This window comes from Symphodus melops, assembly GCF_947650265.1.
Source record: "Symphodus melops genome assembly, chromosome: 11".
Taxonomy (NCBI): domain Eukaryota; kingdom Metazoa; phylum Chordata; class Actinopteri; order Labriformes; family Labridae; genus Symphodus; species Symphodus melops.
In genome coordinates, this window is record NC_136701.1 from 4,644,300 (window position 1) to 4,656,363 (window position 12,064).

At 40.3% G+C, this 12,064-nt stretch overlaps 1 long non-coding RNA gene across 2 annotated transcripts; it reads right to left on the reverse strand.

Annotated features, from left to right (window-relative positions):
* Window positions 1-245: 245 nt before the first annotated feature.
* Window positions 246-11,150, reverse strand: LOC306831946. 2 transcript variants are annotated; one of them, XR_013780153.1, is made up of 4 exons: window positions 11,075-11,150; window positions 8,864-9,018; window positions 815-964; window positions 246-738 (listed from the first exon to the last, which is right to left on the reverse strand). It is a non-coding gene; the product is annotated as an uncharacterized lncRNA (long non-coding RNA). The 2 variants fall into 2 exon arrangements; XR_013780154.1 differs by having other exon boundaries at window positions 246-964.
* Between the last annotated feature and the right edge of the window lie 914 nt (window positions 11,151-12,064).

The window sequence follows — 12,064 nt, forward strand, 5'->3', positions numbered from 1 at the left end:
AGAATTTACGTGTTCATTCCCCCATTTGGTGTTAAATATGGAGAACTCCCACCTTTGTGTGTTTAATACAAAAATGAGGAATTCTTGTTGATGCGAGTTCACTTTTGATCCAATAATTAATGAAAAATGTTTGACAAGAATGTCAAATTCTATACTATTTTCCAGAAATTAATTAAAAGATAAAAAAATGTGCCTTGAATAAACAAGCAAGATCAAAGCTACATACTTAGAAAATAACTTGATAATATTTTCCATTTCCATTTTATTTCCACATGAATAGACTGAACTCAAGGTTTAAGCTTAAAAATTAATTGCAGAGGACAGAATGTCATTTATGTTGAAAACTTGGCAACCTGAAGGGATATGTGAGACAATGGAGTTAAAGTTGAATGACTGCAGGTATTGATATTCAGGTGACATTTCAGTTTTGCTTGCAGTGTTTTATTAAAATTAGCAGTTTTACTTCAACTTAAGAAACATTTGATAGAAACAGGCGTTCCTCCCTTGAAACCATAAGAGTAAACCCGGGAGGAAGAAGCTCTCCGTCATCCTCCTCTTCTCTCCTCTCAGCCTCCGAGGGTCACATGTGCGGCAGCGATCGAGGGGCATTAGTGCTCGGCGGTAATCAAAGGCCGGGGATAGAGAGGTAGGAAAGACAGCATATAAAGGGACTCGGTTGGGCGCCAAAGCGGCCCCCTCTGCACCCAGTGCCTTTTAATTAGGCTCACAGCAGGGACGCTGCAAACACACACACTCAGCTCATCACTCACACACAGATGCATGAACACTCTCATATAAACTGACAGTCACACACCTTTTTCTGCCTCATTATTCCTGTGTATGAGTCATTACGGGTAAATTGGGGGGTGTGGATGTCTGCAGTCGTGGACTTGTCAGGGGAGCAGAGAGGTTGTGGTGTGATGTTTCTCTTCTCACAGGTAAATCAGCTGCGTGTGTCACAGACCTTTTGTCAAACAACAAAGAGATAATAAGAGACATATATAGCATATTCAGGACTATCATATTATACACCATGTTGTTATTCAAGGACTCTGTATCTGAGCCATCACCCAAGAAAATGAAGTCCTTGGTTTAAAGACAGAGGAAACACGGGAGAATTGACATGCTATTAACACAGAATACATTGTTTAGATAAAGAAAGACCCAGTGCCCTTTTCACATCAAATTCACAAGAAGTAGACCAAGACTTCATCACAATAGGCTCCTTGTCCACAACTCAACCCTTACACACTCAAATAATAAGTTTACTGACCTTACTCAAAAACTGATTTTACAAATCTTTATCTGTTAGAAAGTTTCAGGAAGTACTCCTGCACATCTGAATTACTGCCTTTAAAACCTTCAGCTTATGGTCGACTGCCAGAACCTCACTTGAGCGATGTTTACATGAAGTCCTTCTCTAAACTCGAGCTGGGAAGTGAAAGGCAGGAAATTCATCATTGAAGTCTAACTGTGGGCTATATGGCTAAAATGATCTAATAAAAGACACTGTCATCTCATACTATAAGAGCACATATTTACTGACTGATCAGATATCTTTGTCCTTTAACTTTGGCTGGACCTGTTTTTGTTTTAAGTCAAGTATCTTAGATATTCTCTCTCCAAAAGCACACATACATGACGGATGCATAATCACCCAAATGCGCCGGGGGGGGCGGGGCATCTCTTCCTTCCATCTCAGCTCTGGAACCACTGAAGACATAACTTAAGTGATAAACAGTAGAAACACTCTGTCATCAGTCAAATCAGAATAACGTCTGTGTTTCTGTTTCCTCGTCTGCTGAAACCAAACAGAAGGCCGACCTGCGTGATGAATCAGAAGCCTTCAGGGAGGATCAGCTGCCAATAACAAGCCTTTCCACTTCCACATGCACAACAACATACACTTAAACACACACTGTGGCCAATTTGAGTTTATCCCAGTGCAGAGTAAGGGACATAATCCCTCGCTGTAATTGCATTCGGGAGCTTTCTGAAAGGCTTGATACACCACTGAAGCCACTTTAGCAGTGAGAGATGTGTCTCAGGTCTCTCCAAGGTCGCTGCTTAACAACATATGGCCCCCCAATCCAGTAATCTCTCTATTCCCAAACAACACGGCTAAAATGCATGCATCAGGGCCGGTAATTAGTCAGGCCCTGTGATGCTCCTCTTCATTTGACATCATTTGAAATGAGCAGCTGAGTCCAAAAACAATGGAGGACATGTGAAAATGTGCTCAAAGAAAGAGAGAGAGAGACAGACAGACAGAGGGAAGGTGAGAGAGAAGGTGAGAGACAGAGAGTTTTGGAGGGAAATGTGTTCATTTTCTACTCTGACTTTTAATTAAAGTAGCTTTCAAAGAGGTGTGGGGATGAAATTGGAAGAGATCAGTTTTGCCCTTGGCAGGAATTAGTGTCTGCACTTTGGCTCATACGTTTGTGACTTCGGTATGAGAAAAAAAGAGTGACTTTGATAGGAATTTTGGTTACCACCACATCTAGATTTAAAACAGTCATTTGAAATTCTTTGAATGTATTTCCAATGTATTTGTCAGGTTTTTTATTTTTTATTAAAAGTGGTGCACTGAATGCTGAGATCCTGCCTCAGCGAGGACACCCTGATTCAATCGTCTTATTCGGCTTTTCAGGCTTGCAGTACCTATAGGTGCTCTTTGGCAAGAAACTGAGGTTTTATACAACTATTCGTATTCAAGTCAATGTTTGAATTTTATTGTGTTTTTTTTTTTTTTTTTAGGGAGCCCTTTATAAAATCTGGCCAGGGACAACAGATGAAAATTAGCCTTTTGGCTAACTCTGGCATATTTACAGAAATGTTTGTTAATATGCACTGTCCCTGTAAAAATAAATACCGTAAATTCTGGACTATAAGCCGCTACTTTTTTCTCACACTTCGAGCACTGCGGCTTCTACTCCGGTGCGGCTAATGCATGGATTTTTTATGGGGGACAATGAGCTTCTGCCGCAAAAACATTTGACTTCGTCACGTCGGATCTTAATATCAGTCATTTTGCGCTTCATGCACGCACCCTCATGATGGAAAACACACGGAGAAATACATATGATGCAGCTTTCAAGTTAAAGGCGATCGAGCTGGCTGTCAAAGAAGCTAACAGAGCTGCTGCACGTTAAGATGACACTGACAGCGACAACAGAGACTGAGGAAGTGAGTAATGAAGTCATTCTGAGGCAGTGAATGGATGGACTTTTTCTTGTGAAATATATTACGGTCATCTTTTTCATCAGCCGTGTTACAGACACCGTCGGCTAGGCTTCGTATTGTAACGGTTCATGTTGTAAAGTCAGTAGTTGATAATGTGTTCATAATTCCGATTATGTGGAGAGTCAGTGAATGCACCAGCGAGAACGTGTTGAGTGGCTGTATGAGAGAACGCTGGGGGAGAGAGTTGGATTGTTACGGCAAGTTATGTGTTGCTCTCTGCTGTAAACGGCGTGGTCACGGCCGACAGTGATCGGGTTATTAAAAGTTATTATTTGAACGCTCTCGTCGTCCTTTAACGTCCGTACGGACGCTACAGTATTTGCGGATGTTACCGGTAGCCTACGTCTGTGTAAATAGCTCTTGTTATAGCGTGGACACCTGCGGCTTATAATCAAGTGCGGCTTATATATGTACAAATACATTTATTTACTTATTTTTAGCTGGTGCGGCTTATATCCAGGTGCGCTCAATAGTACGGAATTTACGGTAAATAAATTCATTGTATTAAGAGTGTTTGCTAAATTCTCTTCAGAGCTTTTTGCTTACTAGACCAGGAATCTTTAAAAAGCCTAAAAAACATCAAAAAATGTTAATATCCCCTCACCTCTACATTTTAGTCACAAATTAAAAGATTGACAAAGATTAGGTTGCATGGCCACTATCTACAGTACAAACCTTCTTCTGGATAATTGAGCTTATTTCCAAAATCGTCTGTTGGAAATTCAATGAGAAAAACGAAGCATTAGAGCAGAATAATAAGCTTCTGCTCTGTGTGTGCACAGCAGTTTGCATTATCCAAAGGGATTGACACCATATTGTTAGCTGGGTTATTGTAAAAACATGTCAAATCAAGTGAGCATTCAATGGTGGTGTCACACTCAGTTAAACATGGAGATAGCGTCTGCAATAGTGTCTTATGTCGTGACCTCAGACCTAGATATCAGCCTGATTAGTATCGCAAACTAGCAGGCAGCTAAAGCAGCATCTCCTTCATTGATTGTCTATAAAAATGGACTGTGTCTCTACCTAAACATGTGAACTTGCTCATAGCTGTACTTTTGAACTTTTTTGCTATTGATGCTGTTTATATTACCTGTTTTACTGGTTTTTGGAGCTGCTGTAACACCAGAGATTTGCAAATGTTTTAGCATCACTTTTGAATCGACCATCTTTTCACCCAGCCTGTCTGTTTTACTCACTCCTAAAAACATCAATCATTTTTGGAGGACTGCTCCAGATATTCTTGTGACCTGGCTGTTGACATATGCACCCCAAGGTGGGATAACAATAATATAAGAATATTTGCCTTCATATCAATTCTACATGTAGTTTGATGGAACAACAATAGCTGCATACGTGTGAAGAACAACATACTTGAGAACAGAAAACAATGCAGCAGTTCAGTGAATGGAGATTATAGCGCTCGCATTTATACCCTCTCTAAGCAATGTGAACTGTTCCCAGGTTATAAACGTCACCAACCCCTCCCACAGGCTCAAAGTGATTTTACAAGATAGTATCCTGCTGCGTTCTCACGTCGGCTCACTGACTTTCTGCAGTCGGAATATTAAGTCTGGCAGGAGAAACTGCGGATAAAAGTCTTGAGTCAAAAACTCAGCTTTTTCGTGTTGTCACATGCAGTTTGACTTTTTAGGACTTTCAGCCAACTCCTAAAGTTCCCATCAACCTGACACAAGCACATGTTCAGCTCTATGTCCTAACGGCAAGAGACCACCAACTCAATGACTGTTTCATCCTTTTCATCGCTGAAGAGATCCCCTCAATGGTTACTGACAATGTTAAATTAAAACTTCTGATCATGGATCGGAATTTTTAGATGAGAAAATGCTTCTTTGGGCAGGAGTTTTATGATCACGCCACAACAGCGAAAAAACTAATATGATTTGATTTCATTGGTAAAAATGTAAGACGTGAAACCTCTCAGCTACTGTTTTTAAATAGAAATGTTCCTCAGCTCTCAACATCCTGGGGCCACATTTCCACAGTCCTTTTATGAAGTCCAATGGAACTTGCAGCCCCTTTGTTCTGGTGTGAGGGACTCCAGATGATGCCCGACCCTGATCGTCCATCACCCTTGTCACACCTCCCTGCACCGCCCCCCCCCGCAAGTCCTCTACAGCCCACATCCCAGCATGCATATTCACATGAGCTGGTGTCCCATCTGAGGACACAACATCACCCCTCCCTGTGTATCTCTTTACTTAGTCAATATTAAAATGGGCTAATAAAGAGGGGCAAGATTCCCCCTTGGTAATGGCTCCCCAGAGACCCCTGACTAATTAAAGGGTTGCCCCTTCCAATGAACAGTAATCACTCACATCTCTGGGTAGACAAACACATGAGCTTTCTTTGTGATGCTGCATGTAGTGTTACCACTTTAACGTGATAATACACACAGTCATATCAGAGCGGACAAGCTCTTGAACCTTGTTCAACCAAAACCGTTTTCTGTTATCAAACTCTTACCTACATCTGTCTCAGGGATCAATTTTAGGGGAAGTAAGTGAAGTACGTTTGATACCGACTGAAACAGTGGCCTTTATATTCAGGTTGATCCTTAATTAATTGCATTTACTGTATTAAATCAAATGTAAGTGCACAGCAGAGCACGTAAATAAAGAGAAGCGGATTAGAGGATTTTTCCCCTTTTGTTAAGAAGAGATGGGACAGTGTTAAAGCCAAGTGAACGCAATAAGTGAATACTTTGCAACAAAGAAGTCGATTTTGGCGCCCCCTTTGGACAAAGTGGTATGTCTCGACGATAGACTGTAAATGTTATTGGACAAAGCCTGAGTGGCGTCACCCATCTGTTACAGCAGTGGGTACCGGAGGATCATCGTCCAAGCAGGAAATCCTTTCTCAGTCTAAGACAAGCTAAGTAACTTCAGACAATCTAACGACAGACTGAGAGCCAAAGCTGAGGCGGGTTTTTAGCCTTGTGATCAACCTTTTTTCGGCTGTATGTTGAAAACCAGCTTCACCTTGCACCTGTCAGCCTGGATACTCACCCATGAGTTGATGACCCATACTGAAACGTATGTGTTTTGTCTTTTTGACATGACTGGCTGTGATTGGAGGCATAAAATACATTTCACTCATACAGTGATGTTTGTGTTGCTGCTGCAGACTCAGAATTTGACCGACTGAATTAAAATGATCATAAAGACAAAAAAAAAAAATGTATTTAATACAATCTTTAGTGAAAACCTGATGTGATAAAAGCCACAATACCTGATTTGCCATTTAAATTGATTCAACAATCTTCACCATTAACCCTGACACTTGCACATGTTCAGACCTAAGTGTGCACAGTTTGAGGCTGCAGCTTGTGAGCTGATCAAGCATCAAATCTTAACAAGACTCTCTAATGATCTCAATGAAATGCTCACTGACTTAATAAGAAGGCCGGTGCATTGTGCAAGAAAGAGTAATTGTGTGCGTGTGTGTGGGTGGAGGTTAAGCAGACAAAGGGGGGCTACTTGACTCCAAAGTCCCAAAAGACATAAAACCTTGATTTCTGTGTAGTTCTAACACGCTCTCACTCCCATTTTCTAAATGTTTTAACATAAAGCAATCTTGATACCGCTAAATGATGTTTGTCTTGCCCGTGCAGAGCCATGCTGAAAGGTATATAACAAAATGTAAATTTAAGATAGACTTTTGAAAAAATCAGTGAGGTTTGTGATCAAGGCATTGAATTCACACTTACACAGGATCACAGAACTAGCAGGTTAACAATAGTTTGCTGAGCGTGGCTAACGTTAGCAGTGCTAGAACTACCAGCCTCTTACAGGTTAACGTCCCTACTGTATGCAGACTGTGAGACCGGGTTGAACATCCACATGCCTGTGCTAAATGAGGTTACACATTGCTTTCGTCGAAATGTCAGTTTAACCTGACACTGCTGACGAACTACAATTTTGTGATAAACATAGTGCCAAACGGCTTCCCTCCTCTGAGCTGCATCCGTCCACCGTGCGGCGCTCCATTCAGGCAGTAGAGCAAGACCAGCAGGTCTGTGACAGTCTCGGCTATTAGCGGTTAGATTCAGCTTAGACATCATTCAAATGGCACTTTGGACCTATACAGCTGTTAGATATAATTAATTAGAAAAGTGAAGAGTTAATAAGGTGCTGGCTATTGTGTAGATTACGTTTATTCATGTAGTAAACTAATTACAATAATACAAAGTTTTGAAAAATAATGATTTAAATTCAAATAAGGAACAATATTTAGTCATGTAGTTAATTTACAAACTTAACTTACACCTTATATATTTCGCAACAAACCTTCGTTCACAACATGACAATAGCATGAAACTATAACCTGGCCAGTTGACACCTCAACTAGACGGGTATCCACAGAGTCATATATTAAAACTCTGGGAAACAGATGCTGTGTTTGATGAGTTTTTAGAGGGAACAGACACCAACGCTGTTTTTGAAAGCTCCTACTGAATACCACTAGTTTGATGCATGTACTTCTACAGCAATCTATGTAGCATGTAGCTGACCACCAGTCTATACTAGGCAGTTTGGTAAACAGCCCAAGACTTATCTCAATGAAAACTGAAACAGAAAAATATTAATTGTCCAATTTTTTAGGACTTAAAAGTTGAGAAAGGCCTTTTCATTTCCTACAAACCTACGTGGAGACATGGTCAGTACTTGAGCAGAATTTCATTATTTCTATTTGAACTGAAACATGCAGATAAAGAGATTCTGCAGGCTGCAGCTTGAGAGCTGATCGAGCATCAAATCTTAACAAGACTCTCTAATGATCTCAGTGAAATTCTCAGTGAATTAATTTGTTTTTTAATTGGGTGCAGGGTGTCTGGATGTCTTTGTATTCTAATCCATGTTGTAGCACATTTCTTTAGTGAGAATCTCAAAAATAAACCTGATGGTATTACAATAAAATTCTCAGGTGAAGTACTAAGAAGTGTTTAGTGTATTTATTTAGCTTTTGTACCTTCTCCAATTGGCCTGGATGTTATTTCCCTCTCTCTCTCTCTCTCTGACTTCCTGTTCTATCTCTACAATAAAGGCACTAAGGCCAGAAGGTGATTACTCTCATATAAGCCAAGTAAAACATCAAACTCAGTTTCTTTAAACAGACAAAGACCACCTCCAAATATCGTCTTCGATAAAGTTGAAAGTTTTCGAACACAAAGTTTCCCCTGTTCTCACACCACTGGCACTACCTCCACTGTACATGAATAAACATATACTGTACTTCTGGAAGGTCAGCACGTTGTTTCTGAAGTTCCTAAGAGGCCTCTTTTAAATACCATGTGTTGTCTTTCCTGCACAGGTTATGTACATTTCTTGATACCAGTGAGTCCATCTTTAATTGCACAGGTTTAATTTGTAATGTTTACTCTTAGTCATATAGGGGGCTATAACTCTTGTTTCTGGTTTAGTATACAGGAGGAGGGGGGACAGCTGTTGTTTATTGTAACTAATGTATTGTGTCCTGCTTGTCTTGTACACTGCTACTGGATGCCTTCAATTTCCCTCCAAGTGTCTGTCTGTCTGTCAAGAGAAAGTACAAGGTGCAGAGTCCAGAAGCACCTCAAACACTAAGGGAGAAAACCCACCATTTTGAAGCTTGATCCTGCACACCACATCCCCACATGAGACCCTGGCCTGCTGTCTCCTCTCTTCTCAGCTCTTCATCCTGCAGACCCTGATTGCAAATTGGTATGAAGTGAGTCAATCTCCAGCTGCAGTGGAGAGGAGAGAGAACACTAACCTGGAAGAGCAGGGGGGGAGAACAACATGTAATATCATTTTTTTTTACCACAAGAAAATAAGTTTTCAAAATTTAATATATTTTTTTTAAACTTCACTGAGATGCTTCTTTAAAGAAAGAAAAAAAAGTTAGCAGACCCGTGCGTAGAGCATCTGAATGCTTGATTAAGACACCTAATACTGGGGCAAAGATGAAAAAAAAACCCTCCAGTTTACAACACTGAGATGAGAACTAAATTTGTGAGATATGAAAAAAATATTCTCATCATATATAATTCATATTGAGATGTACAAATTAGTCTAAAAGGTAAGTGATAAAAAAGACTTGAGCTTGTATTGCTTTTATAGTCTTCTCAAGGTACTTATACACTGCAAGTCAGACCTACCCATTCACACACTGATGGCTACGTAAAGTGCACCATCAGAATGAACTCATCTCATTCACACACTCGACAACAAAGCAACAGGAGCAACGTTCAAGGACACAGAGTTGTGGCGGCAGGAGATAAACCCAAACCTTCCCGTTCAGAGATGACCCACTCAATTATTGAGCCACAGCCATTAACTAGTACAAATTCACAGAGAGAAAATAAAATGTTGAGTGCCTATAAAACATGTAAAAAAGGACTCAGCACCAGAAGAAAATGTCAACTGTGAAAGATGAAACTAAGCTCTAGATTTGCTTCCACGATGATGATGGTACTACTATTGTCCAGAACTTGGTCATTTAAACTAGTAAAAGAAGATCAAAGCAAGGTTACAGGCACAAACATCCGGTGACATTTTAAAGTTGTCTTGTAAAAAAAGTTTGTCTACTCTGTTGTGAACTCCTGGAGTAACGCGACTCACTCACATCTCTGCCGCCTCTTAATGACGCCACGGCCATCCCAGCCACTGTCATTTCCTGAGAGGCCAACAATTAGTCGCTGCTAGCGGGCCAGCGTGCTAATGGTTTCAGTGTGAAAGATGTTAGAGTGTCGGCACAAGCAGAGGAGGAAGACCACTGGGTGCCTGGATAAGAGCCACCCTTCTCTCCACCCTAATTGCCATGAAAACTCCATCTAGTCTGGTTTATAGAGAGGCAGGAGGGACTGGTGCCCTGTGAGAGGGTTTGTTAAGCTGGCCCCGGCTTCCCCTCAAACCTCCCCCCTAAGGGCCAGAGGAGGTGGGCTGCAAAATGGACAGCAGATGGAAGAAGCATAACAGGGAGGAGGAGGAAGGGTGAACATGGTGGGAGACTTGGCTGGCTGCAATGAGCGCAGTAAATCTATGTCGTATGGGCATATGTCTGAATACATGCTGAGACGACTGTGGATGTTCAAGATTGGGACATCTGTGTTTGCATGTTAGAATTATCATAAAAGTTGTTTGGACAATTATTTGATTAAATTTCCAATCACAAAGTTTGAGAAACTCTGGTACCTGACACTGATGTCATGATTCTGCAGCAACATGGCTGACCACATACAACACATATCAACCTTTATAACTTTTTAATTGAAGTTTTGTACGTATATCTTTTGCACATGTTTTATTTGCAATATGGCGTTTTTTGCAATGCAATAGGAAAAACCCTCTGATTTACAGCGTGCATGTTTCCCCATTTTAATTACAAGATTGTTAACACAGAAGTCAGAAGAAGGACCTCCCAAACCCTGCAGAAAAATGCATTTGATTGCTATAACTGTACATAAGGAGCCCATATTCAGAAATGTCAAATTGTGTTTGAGATTACAGTTCTGTCACATCTCCATGAAGTTCAGGATAGAGAGAAATCTGAGCCCTTTTTAAGGTGCCATGTCTTTCTTTTTTAATTTTTCATTACATGTTCCTGATCCTAAAAAAGTATGTTGATTGTGCACAGAGTATCCAGTTGGTTATTTATGTTATGCTAATTCTTACATTTGTTCATCATATCTGTAATTTTCCCTTCAAAATACCACACTCACATATTATGGTAATGTCACATATTCAGGTAGAACACAGGGAGGAGGACCCAATTGCAGATTAACAAAAAGATGATGTAGTTTAACAAAAAGGCAAAAACGCACACTTACTCCAAACTTATCCAATAGAAGAGAAAACGGGTAGCCACAAAGAATCAAGGAGAACACACAACAGCAACATCCAACAACAGACAGAAAAAAAAACAATGAACTGACAACACAGGGAAGGACCACAGAGACTAAATAGACATGGGGTAATCAGATACAGGTGAGACTAATAAGACAGGTGAGGACAATCAGGGTAATCAAGACAGGAGGGAAACACAGAGAGGCAGGAAACCAGACAATACTGAGAACTACAAAATAAAACATTGAACACTGAAGAAAGAAAACACAGAAGCACGGGGAGAAGACATTACAAAATAAAACTGGAAACACTAAAAATTAAACAGGAATCATTCACACAAGTGAAACAGGACACAATATTACAGACAACAGAGAAGGACACAAAGATACAAAGAAACACAGGAAACACTGAAGACTATAATATAAATCAGAAAGCACTTCCACACAAGGAAAAATGAGAACTAAAAACAAGACTTCCTGTCTTGTTTTTAGTCATGATTTTAGTCATGATCTGATGATTCCCCCTAAATGACACATACAGTATATCCATGAGAATTGAAAACATGTTTACTTGATTTATCAGAGATGCTAACTTTATCAAATTCATTTTGGTAATTCAAAGGCAAGAAATGGGGATTGAGGATTCTTTGGCGTCCAATCTTATCCCTTTATTGAGATATTTCAGAATAGATTCCTGTGATTGTGCAGATATTTTCCAAATGTTGACCTCCTCAAAAATGTGTTCAACTTCCTTTACTGTATTGATTCAAATCAGCGATGTCATGACTCCTCGCAAAAAGTTTCCTGCAGAGTTATTCCGTGAGGACGTTTTTGTATCACAACAGAAGCAAGCGTCTTGATAATTACACACTAACTGTTATTCCAGCCAATTTTCCGCGCTCTGACCACCAGTGATGGCACAGTTAACCAAGCAGGCCTGTGTGCATTTGCATCACAGAGACAGTGGTGATATAA